At 51.4% G+C, this 6,573-nt stretch overlaps 1 pseudogene; it reads left to right on the top strand.

Annotated features, from left to right (window-relative positions):
- The first annotated feature begins 1,519 nt into the window (after window positions 1–1,519).
- On the top strand, window positions 1,520–2,357 carry LOC137673665 (feather keratin Cos2-3-like; annotated as a pseudogene).
- Window positions 2,358–6,573: the final 4,216 nt, after the last annotated feature.

Here is a 6,573-nt window from a genome sequence, read left to right as displayed (position 1 = left end):
TGGCCTCAAATCCAATGTTCTTTCCCCACCAGGCGCAGTTGCTGGACACTCAGACTGAGATTCCTATGTGGGACATGAACGTCCTGGGGGCTGAACATCAAAGCAGTCATCAGCTCTTTGGCTCTCCCTGTGCAACACACAGTAACTCTGTCCTTCCACTCAGAAGACAGTGATATCAGGCGCCATGTTCCTTTAATTCAGAACCTGTTTCGTCCAAGGTCTCAGCCCTTGCCTGGCACAGCACCAGATCCATGAGCTGTACAAGTACCTTTGGCACTGGCTTGGACACGAGGGAGGGCTGTGTCCCAACCCAGACAGTACCAACACTGCACTGGATGCAGATCCACTCTGGCATGGCTTGCACAAGGCGGGCAGGATTCCTCAGGCTTTCTACAGGTCCATAAAGCAACGTCCATCCTTTTGAACTCTCTAGCAGCTTTGTCCTGGCCAGGAGAGGCAGGGAGTGACAACTATCACCCATGCTGAGACATTCCCAATATTGTTACACTGAGTTAAACTGAGGATCCAAACTGGTGCAAAATGGTTCTTGTTGGGGCCTAGAATCAGCAGCAGCAGAGTATGAGCTTTGGAAGGGCAGGAGAAGGAGGGTTCAGGAGGCAGGGGCTGCATTTCAGTGCCTCTTGTCTGGACAGACCTCTAGCAGGGTGGTGCCTTTACCATTCAGCTGCACTTGGGCTTCTGCTAACACTGGGAACATTCTGCTCTGCAGTGCCCATGGACAGAGCAGTGGAAACTGTCCCTGCCATGAGCAGCACTGTCTGTTTGTGAGGAGGGACACAAAAGGACACACACATGCTCATGCACTTCGGTGTGGAACCGTGCACAAATTTCTGCACCCACGTACACTCACACAAACCCAGCTGCACACAAGAGCACAGAAGACAGGAACACACATAGAAGCACTACCAACTGTGGACTATGCTGAGGACAGCTGGGGACAACTGTGGCACGGTTAGGGCATGCTGGGGAAGGAGAAGGCCCCAGGAATGCCCATGGAATTGTTTGTGTACTCACAGGCTGCACAGAGAGGAGACAATTCAAAACAGGCTAGAATTTTTTCCTGAGGGCAGTGTTAGGCAGCATAGGGTCAAAACCTAGCAGCACATTGCACACATCTGAGGAGGCAACAAGTGACCATCAGGGTGAGCTGAGGACGGAAGGAAAGAGAAGGATAGGATACATCCTCACATACAGGAGCCCTTGGGCACCCAGCTGAGGACTGCTGGAGCTTCTTCCTGAGAACAACACTTCAAACAGTCCCAACAGAGTGACCCGGGCTGACATCATTTGCCTGCTCTGGACCCATCCAGCACTTGAGCTGAGTCTTCTGCCAGCACTGCTGCATTCCTGCCCCAGAAATCCTGGGGTCTTTCATCCCAGTCCTCAGAAGAAGCCTTCATTTAGGAAAGGGCATGGCACCAAGCTGGAAATGAAAAGGCAGCAGTGCAGGAAACCAAAGCACAGTCCATATCATTAGCTGTGATGGTTTGCATTCAAGATGAGCTTGTCAGAAAATTGTTACCTCTGCAAAGGGTGCCCCTGGTCCTGCAGCAATGAAGGACTAGTATAAAAGGCAGCCCAAGTCTGCACTCTCTCATCCCCTTCTCTTGCTTCTTTCTCCTTGTGAACCAGGTGAGTCTGAAATCCCTTCTCCTCTTCCTCCAAGGTTAGATGTCCACTCAATGAACAACTCAGATGATGTTGGCTCTGTTCTGTGCTTGACCCTGGAGCTCCTTGTCATGACAGTGGGGAGAATGTCAGCTTAGACAGACTCTTGGATGTGGCTGATGGGGCTTTTGGTTTATGAACTAGGAGAGAACTTCCTTGGGTCTGGTAGCTCTTTGTAGGGACCTGGTCAGATAAGGCAATGAAGACCATGTGGCTCCTGGAACAGTCTTCATCTTCCCACTTGTTTGTGGCCTTGGATCCTTCGCAACAGGCTAACCAGGCTGTTCCTCACCCATGCCTGTGTTCTGCTTCCTCTCTGTTCTCTCTCCCAGGTGCATCTTCAGGCCCAAGACATGTCCTGCTACAACCAGTGCCTGCCCTGCCTGCCATGCCAGCCCTGCGGCCCGACCCCGCTGGCCAGCAGCTGCAATGAGCCCTGTGTCAGGCAGTGCCAGAACTCCACTGTTGTCATCGAGCCCTCCCCTGTGGTGGTGACCCTGCCTGGCCCCATTCTCAGCTCCTTCCCACAGAACACCATTGTGGGCTCCTCCACCTCTGCTGCTGTTGGCAGCATCCTCAGCTGTGATGGAGTGCCCATCAACTCTGGGTGCTGTGACCTCTCTGGCATTTCCAACCGCTACTGTGGTAGAAGGTGCCTCCCCTGCTAAAGCTGCTGGGAAAGCCCCAGGGAGAAACCCTGAGGAACTCAGAACGCGGTGCTGGGCAGAGGATCGAGATTTTGGATGTTGTTTTAAGGATAGATGAATGGCTTTGCCTTTCTTTACCTTTTCCTTGTTTCCTTTGGTTCCCCTGGGCTGCAATATCCCCGCATGGCCAGCCTGGTTAGGACAACTAACCAGGTTGGGACACCCTTTGTGAGCCAGGCAGGCAGACACACATCATGCAGGAACTTCTCCATGGCCAAGGAGAGCAGCCTCTGTCTTGTTCCTGGTGCTCCCTGAACCACTGGCCTCTACTTGGAGTGACTTTGTTTCCCTCTTTTGACTCATTAAAGTTCTGCTGCATTCAAGCCTGACCTCCATGTGGTCCTTCCCTCTGTGGACACTCCTCAATGCCAAAGGAGAAGGGTGTTGCTCTGAGATGAGTGGGTGAGGGCACAAGGAGACCATTCTCAATTCACAGAGGAATGGGAGGTTGGGGCACCTTGTAGTGGCTCCTTTTTTTGTGCACCATCCATTGGAGCTGAGGCAGTCATTCCTGGCTGCTCTGCTGCCAGTGATCATCAGTGCTGTGTCTCTGCCCACAGATGTCCAGTCACTGGCTCCTATGACTAGAGTGTTGGAACGGATGGATACAGGCTCTTTAGGAAAGATAGGCAGGGGAGACAAGGAGGGGGTGTTGCCCTCTATGTCAATGACCAGCTGGAGTGCATGGAGCTCTGGCTGGGGATGGAGGAGGAGCTGATCGAGAGCTTATGGTTCAGGATTAAAGGGAGGACAGGGACTGGAGACATTATAGTGGGCGTCTGCTACAGGCCACTTGACCAGAAAGACCGAGCAGATGAGGCCTTCTGCAGACAGATAGAAGTAGCCTCAAGTTCACAAGTCCTGGTCCTCATGGGGGACTTCAGCCACCCCAATATCTATTGGAGGGACAACATAGCAGGGCATAAGCAATCCAGGAGGTCCCGGGAATGCGTTGATGACAACTTCCTTCTCCAAGTGTTAGAGGAGGCAATGAGGAGAGGTGTCACGCTGGACCTTGTTCTCACCAAGAAGGAGGGTCTGGTGTGGGATGTGAAGCTCAAAGGCAGCCTTGGCGACGGTGACCATGAAATGGAGTTCAAGATCCTTAGGGCAGCAAGGAGGGTGCACAGCAAGTGCCCTACCCTGCACTTAAGGAGAGTGGACTTTGGCCTCTTCAGTGACCTGTTTGGTAGAGTACCTTGGGATAAGGTCCTGGAGGGAAGAGGAGCCCAAGAAAGCTGGCTAATATTCAAGGATCACCTCCTCCAAGCTCAGGAGTGATGCATCCCAACAAAGAGGAAGTCAGGCAAAAATGCCAGGAGGCCTCCATGGATGAACAAGGAGCTCCTGGACAAATTCACAAGGAAGCCTAGAGAGGGTGCAAGCAAGGGCAGGTAGCCTGGGAAGAATACAGAGAAATTGTCCGAGCAGCCAGAGAGCAGGTTAGGAAAGCTAAAGCCCTGATAGAATTAAATCGGGCCAGGGACGTTAAGGGCAACAAGAAAAACTTCTACAGGTATGTCAGTGATAAAAGGAAGACTGGAGAAACTGTGGGCCCTCTCCGGAAGAAACGTGAGACCTGGTTACCCAGGATATGGAGAAGGCTGAGGTATTCAATGACTTTTTTGCCTCAGTCTTGACTGACAAGTGCTCCAGCCACACGGCGCAAGTCGCAGAAGGCACAGACAGCGACTGGAAGGATGAAGAATTGCCCATTGTAGGAGAAGATCAGGTTCAACGCACCTTGAATACTGTGTCCAGTTCTGGGCCCCGCACTTCAAGAAAGATGTTGAGGTGTTGGAGAGAGTCCAGAGGAGGGCGACCAAGCTGGTGAAGGGTCTGGAGGGTATGACCTATGGGGAACGTCTGAGGGAGCTGGGGTTGTTTAGCCTGGAGAAGAGGAGGCTCAGAGGTGACCTTAGTGCAGTCTACAACTACCTGAAGGGAGGTTGTAGCGGAGTGGGAGTCAGCCTCTTCTCCCAGGCAACTAGCGATAGGACAAGAGGGCATAGCCTCAAGCTTCGCCAGGGGAGGTTCAGGTTGGAGATTAGGAAGCATTTCTTCTCAGAAGGGGTTATTAGACATTGGAAGGGGCTGCCCAGGGAGGTGGTGGAGTCACCATCTCTGGATGTATTTAAGAAAAGAGTGGACATGGCACTTAGTGCCATGGTCTAGTTGACATGGTGGTGTCAGGGCAATGGTTGGACTCGATGATCCCAGAGGTCTCTTCTAACCTGATGGATTCTGTGATTCTGTGATTCAAGACCATCTAAGGAACTTGAATGTTCACAAGTGTGTGGGACCTGATGTGGTGCATCTGCGGGTCCCTAGGACACTGGCAGATGAAGTTGCTAAGCCGCTATCCATCGTTTTTGAGAAGTCATGGAAGTCTGGTGAAGTCCCCACTGACTGGAAAATGGGAAACATAATCCTCATTTTTAAAAAGGAAAAAAAGGAACACCTGGGGAACTACAGGCCAGTCAGTCTGACCTTTGTGCCTGGCAAGATCATGGAGCAGATCCTCCTGGAAACTATGCTAAGGCACATGGAAAACAAGGAGGTGATTGGTGACAGCCAACATGGCTTCACTAAGGGCAAATCGTGCCTGACAAATCTGGTGGCCTTCTACGATGGGGTTACAGCATTGGTGGATAGGGAAAGAGCGAATGATGTCATCTACCTGGACGTGTGCAAAATATTTGACACTGTCCAGCACGATGTCCTTGTCTCTAAATTGGAGAGACATGGACTTGATGGATGGACCAATTGGTGGATAAGGAATTGGCTGGATGGTCACACTTAAAGAGTTGCAGTCAATAGCCTGATGTCCAAGTGGAGACCAGTGACAAGTGGTTTTCTTCAGGGGTCGGTACTGGCAACAGCACTGTTTAACATATTTGTCAGCAATGTGGACAGTGGGACTGAGTGTGCCCTCAGTACATTTGCTGACAACACCAAGCTCTGTGGTGTGGTTGACACGCTGGAGGGAAGGAATGCCATCCGGAGGGACCTGGACAGGCTTGAGAGGTGGGCCCATGAAAACTGCATTAAGTTCAACAAGGCCAAGTGTAAGGTCCTCCATGTGGGTTGGGGCAATCCCAAGCAGAAATACAGGCTGGACAGAGAATGGATTGAGAGCAGCCCTCAGGAGAAGGACTTGGGAGTGATGGTTGATGAGAAGCTCAACATGAGCCGGCCAGTGTGTTCTTGCAGCCCAGAAAGCCAACGGTGTCCTGGACTGCATCAAAAGCAGTGTGGCCAGCAGGTCGAGGGAGGTGATTCTCTCCCTCTACTCTGCTCTTATGAGACGCCCCTTGCAGTGCTGCGTTCAGTTCTGGGGTCCTCAACATAAGAAGGACATGGAACTGTTGGAGCTAGTCCAGAGGAGGGCCACGAAGATGCTCAGAGGGCTGGAGCACCTCTCCTATGAAGACAGGCTGAGAGAGTTGGGCATGTTCAGCCTGGAGAAGAGAAGGCTCTGGGGGGACCTTATAGCACCTTCCAGTACCTGAAGGGGGCCTACAGGAAAGCTGGAGAGGGACTTTTTATGAGGGCATGGAGTGATAGGATGAAGTGGAATGGTTTTAAACTGAAAGAGGATAGATTTAAATTAGATATTTGGAAGAAATTCTTTGCTGTGAGGGTGGTGAGACACTGGCCCAGGTTGCCCAGAGAAGCTGTGGCTCCTCCCTCCCTATAAGTGTTCAAGACTAGGTTGGATGTGGCCTTGAGCAACCTGGTCTATTGGAAGGTGTCCATGCCCATTGCAGCGGGGTTGAAACTAGGTGGTCTTTAAGGTCCCTTCTAACCCAAACCATTCTATGATTCTAGGATTCTATGATTGCAAAGGACCTAAGATACCTTCTGCTTATGACAAGGGTTGATGTAGTAGGGATCAGCAAGACCAAATGGGATGATGATGATGGTTATTAATAGTGTAAGTAAGGCAAAGCTCACAATGTTTTACTGCTGCCTTCAGGCCACAACAAGGATGGTTTCACTCCAGCTTGGATCCTTAGTTTAATTCAGTGTAACAATATTGGGAGTGCCTCAGCATGGTTGGCAGTTCCCCTTCCCTGCCTCTCCAGGCCAATACACAGCTGCTCTCCCCAGTGTTAGAGAATTGAAAAGGATGGGGTTTGCTTTGTGGACAGGAAGAAAGGTTGAGGAATCCTGC

Source organism: Nyctibius grandis, chromosome 26 (genome assembly GCF_013368605.1).
Source record: "Nyctibius grandis isolate bNycGra1 chromosome 26, bNycGra1.pri, whole genome shotgun sequence".
NCBI lineage: Eukaryota > Metazoa > Chordata > Aves > Nyctibiiformes > Nyctibiidae > Nyctibius > Nyctibius grandis.
This window is presented reverse-complemented; position numbering and strand designations above follow the sequence as displayed.